Source organism: Sinocyclocheilus anshuiensis, unplaced genomic scaffold, assembly GCF_001515605.1.
Source record: "Sinocyclocheilus anshuiensis isolate Anshui unplaced genomic scaffold, SAMN03320099.WGS_v1.1 scaffold546, whole genome shotgun sequence".
Classification (NCBI taxonomy): domain Eukaryota; kingdom Metazoa; phylum Chordata; class Actinopteri; order Cypriniformes; family Cyprinidae; genus Sinocyclocheilus; species Sinocyclocheilus anshuiensis.
Window position 1 is genome coordinate 1,889,448 of NW_015542451.1, and position 4,744 is coordinate 1,894,191.

Here is a 4,744-nt window from a genome sequence, read left to right on the forward strand (position 1 = left end):
CAGCCGCTTTCTGTCCGTGTGCTTCGGATGTGTGCGCTCAGAAAACCGTATATCAGAAGTTTAAACTCATATGGTTTAAACCGTATAATGATTTCAGCGTGATATACATGATAATCAGAACCAAAACATGTTTTTAGCAGGTCTGAGCTGTAATGGCAGCTCTATTCTGGAAAAGGGGGCGGGGAGCAGCAGCTCATTTGCATTTAAAGAGACAGGCCCGAAAAACAGCGTGTTTCTGCTTCCACTCAAAATAGGCATTTTCAAAATGATATAATAAATGATCAGTGGAGTATTTTGAGCTGAAACTTCACAGACACATTCTGGGGACACCAGAGACTTATATTACATATTGTAAAAAGGGGCATAATATGTCTCCTTTAATACTCTATTGTGTTCAAAAATAACACCTACACTAGACTAACTCTAAACCTAACCAATAGTGTTAACAAAAGCAAACATGACATAAAAACTGAATTTTACTGAAGCAACCATGTTATTTTATCCTGCTTCTACAAGTCTTTGAGCTCTTTATCATGACTTGTACCTGAGCACAAATGCAATACCATACCGGGTGCGCTACCAAGCAAGTTTACTATGTAAGAAAAGCAAAACATACAGAGCTGGCTATGTGATGCAAACTTCAAAACGTATTTGTTTACCAAGTTTGTTTTATGCTCTATGGTAGAAGTATGCTGCTCATAACAAAGTATTGTGCAAGGAACCGTGCAAAATTTAGTCTTTATTAATCAACAATCTGTCCCGTAATCATAATATGTGAAAATAATCAAATTTGATGTTTTACTGTCACTAGGGTTCATTTTAGCTGGAAGCTGCAGTGAATTGTATAGTTATGTTTTCAGTTTTTCACCAATGTAGGTAGAGGTGTGTTTTTTCTTTCCCCCTCATTCTACAGATCCTCTCCCTTCCTGTATAGCACTACATATGCTACAGTTACTGTGGATGGCTCATTTTGTGACGTGGTGGTTGTGTGTTATGAAGGACCAAACCTGCAGAAATTAAAAACGAATAAATATATAGATAAATAAATAAATAAATGACTTGATAAACACAAATATAGTTAATTTGTAATAAAATTTAACCCTGAATTAATTTTTTTATTACTTTTTCCTTTATGTATTATATTATTTTATGTATTTATTTTTGCATTTATTTTAATATAATTTATTTATGTATGTATTTATTATTTTTTTATTCCCACGTGTATTTATTTCCAGATTTATTTATTCATTTATTTCTTCTTACTTTTCCGTGTGCAAATGAGGGAGGCGGTCCTTGCGGAGCTCCGGTGAATCATTGGTTGAGAGCTCACGCAGAAGGTCAGATCAAACTAACGATAGAGATCGGAGTTTGTGTGATCAACTGTAGAGTTGCAAGATATTTTCACAGATTCACGTTATGTCGAATTATTTTATAGCGACTGAATTCACCTACTACACCTACTTACAAGTTTAGTTTGACGACGTCTCTAGACACACTTGGTAGAGGTTTCTAAGGCTTGTGTTCATTTTGTAATTACAGAGAAAAGACTCCCAAAAGCATTAAGTTGATCGTAAAACAGTTGCATCAAAGGTTTGGAATCGCGGCCCACTGCCATAAAGTTGGCTTGACGTTGGACGTTCAATATTCGCAAGTGTAGGGACCGTCTCTAAACTTACATACGACATACGATATTTATTCAAATAAACTGTCAAATTATATCTAAATATTGCTAAATATACCTGATTCGTAGATGAACACTTTACAGTTGGTTTTGTGACTGTAAGTCATTCTCTTCAAATGCTATTGAAGTTACAATCATGTATACCAATGTCGTATTTAACTTTAGAGATGGTCCCTAAACTTCCAAATATAGACGTCAAGTGCCAGTGCGCCGCGATTCCAAAAAGCATTGTGAGCCTGAGTAGACCGTAGGTCTAACTAGGTCCTTTGGTGCAACTGGTTTACGATTGCATTTAGGCTCACAATGCTTTTGGGAGTCACGATTTTCTCTGTGTAATTCGACATAATAACGTGAATCTGTGAAAATATCTTGCAACTCTGCAGTTGATCCCACAAACTCCGATCTCGTTTGATCTGACGCTTCTGCGTGATGCTGCACAGGGAAAAGTAAAAATAAATAAATGAATAAATAAATCTGGAAATAAATACATGTGGGAATAAATAAATATAAAAAATAAATAAACGCATGAATAAATACATTTAAAATAAATAAATACATAAATAAATAAATATACAAATAAATGATAAGATAAGTAAATAAAACTGAAAAAGAATAAAAATAAATGTAAAAATAAATACAGAAAATAATACATATAGGAAAAAGGTCATAAAAATAAATTCAGGATTAAATTTTATTACAAATGTACTATATTTGGTTTTATCAAGTCATTTATTTCTTTATTTTCCATAGTGTGTTGCCGCTCACTGATTGATGTCCTGCTGTTTGTCATTGTCATGTCTCTACGGTGAGGAAGCCTCAAGTCATCGCGGGTTGTTTGTCACCCCTGCTGCATTCATCACTCCAGCAGGGATTGTTTATTTGGATGTTTATTATTCCAGTTCTGAAAAAAATTGTTTGGACCAGTGTTATTTTTGTTCACATAGATAATATTATAGTTTTCATTCATATTTTGAATTTGAATTTTCTTTTATATTTTCAGTTTTAATTTCAGTTTTAGTCATTTTTATTAATGCATGTTATTAGCTTTATATATATATATATGACATTTTATTTTATTACTTCAGTTAACATTAACTTTATTTCCAGAAACAAATTTTGTATGGTTTTAGTTTTAGTTACCTAAACCAAAAAATAAATAAAGTAAGCAGGCATGTACAATTTTCACTCAGAAATTGCTAGTAAATTTCACAATTAATTCCAAAAAACTGCATTTCAAAGAACTGAAAAATCAATAACTACTATCCATCCATCCATCCATCCATCCATCCATCCATCCATCCATCCATCCATCTATCTATCTATCTATCTATCTATCATATCTATCTATCTATCTATCTATCTATCTATCTATTATATCCCTGGGTTGGGACTAGTGAACTCAAACAAACAAAAAATTCATACCTTATAATTTGAAAGAAAAAAAATGTATTTCAGAAGGCAGCAGGATCATGCTCATGTAGAAGTAAAACATGGGATAATATCAATACCTGATGTCAGCTGTAGTAGACACAGTAATTAGCATGACAGGTGTTTCAGGTTGCTATAGGTCAGTGCTGCTTCACCTTATAGCCAGTCAGGGAGGAAACATTCACAAGAGCTAAAAGAGCTCTGAATGCACTCTGAATGTTGAGTGTTCTTGAACAAAGAGTAAACGCCGTCACCACGCAGTGTACACACAGCTATAAATGTTAAATATATGCAAGAACAATGTCAATTCAGTATGCAAATAGATGCAAAATAAGGGCAAACACAAATTTGAATGCTTAATAAACTGTCAATGGAGAGTTGCAAACATAAAATAACATAACATACAACACAACACAACATTTCTTAAAAACATAACATTTACAATGCCCAAAATAGCTGAAATTATCTGTAAAAGAAGTTTGAATGGTGTCTGTTTTAAATTGGAGTTTAAACCACTTATTTCTAAATATATGACTATATAGTTTTCATTCATTTTATTTTAGTTTTAGTTAATAGTTCAATCTATCTATCTATCTATCATATCCCTGGGTTGGGACTAGTGAACTCAAACAAACAAAAAATTCATACCTTATAATTTGAAAGAAAAAAAATGTATTTCAGAAGGCAGCAGGATCATGCTCATGTAGAAGTAAAACATGGGATAATATCAATACCTGATGTCAGCTGTAGTAGACACAGTAATTAGCATGACAGGTGTTTCAGGTTGCTATAGGTCAGTGCTGCTTCACCTTATAGCCAGTCAGGGAGGAAACATTCACAAGAGCTAAAAGAGCTCTGAATGCACTCTGAATGTTGAGTGTTCTTGAACAAAGAGTAAACGCCGTCACCACGCAGTGTACACACAGCTATAAATGTTAAATATATGCAAGAACAATGTCAATTCAGTATGCAAATAGATGCAAAATAAGGGCAAACACAAATTTGAATGCTTAATAAACTGTCAATGGAGAGTTGCAAACATAAAATAACATAACATACAACACAACACAACATTTCTTAAAAACATAACATTTACAATGCCCAAAATAGCTGAAATTATCTGTAAAAGAAGTTTGAATGGTGTCTGTTTTAAATTGGAGTTTAAACCACTTATTTCTAAATATATGACTATATAGTTTTCATTCATTTTATTTTAGTTTTAGTTAATAGTTCAAGTTAAAATCAACAAAAATGTGAAATTTTGCCTTGCCAAATAATTGAACCGCTATCAATATTTGGTTTTTATATTTATTTATTTATTTTTTATTTTTTTCATTTATTTCATTTCACATAAATAAATAAATAAATAAATAAATAAACAAACTTCTTATCTTCTCAAAAGAGTTTTCTATTTTTTGTTTGATATTTGGGTCAACACGAGAACAACACATTGCAAGAACAACCACAATTCATTATGCAGATGCAAAGTAGAAGGGGAATATTGGACATTTGAAAACAAAAATTTCTTAAAAAAAAAACATAACATTTTCAAAATACATAATCTACTTACTCAAAATCATCTATATACGAATCTGAATGGCGTTTAAATCATACCCTAACCAGAATGTTTGAGGA

General features: G+C 32.2%; 1 protein-coding gene across 1 annotated transcript in view; it reads right to left on the reverse strand.

Moving 5' to 3' along the window:
- The window catches only part of LOC107693618 (protein TANC2-like), a 94,952-nt gene extending 91,787 nt beyond the window's left edge, over positions 1-3,165 (reverse strand). Inside the window, exons 1-2 of the mRNA XM_016493067.1 lie at positions 3,104-3,165; positions 2,447-2,582 (exon numbers count right to left, since the gene is read on the reverse strand). The gene's annotated coding sequence lies outside the window, so the exon portion shown is untranslated. The remainder of the gene's footprint in view (positions 1-2,446; positions 2,583-3,103) is intronic.
- Positions 3,166-4,744: the final 1,579 nt, after the last annotated feature.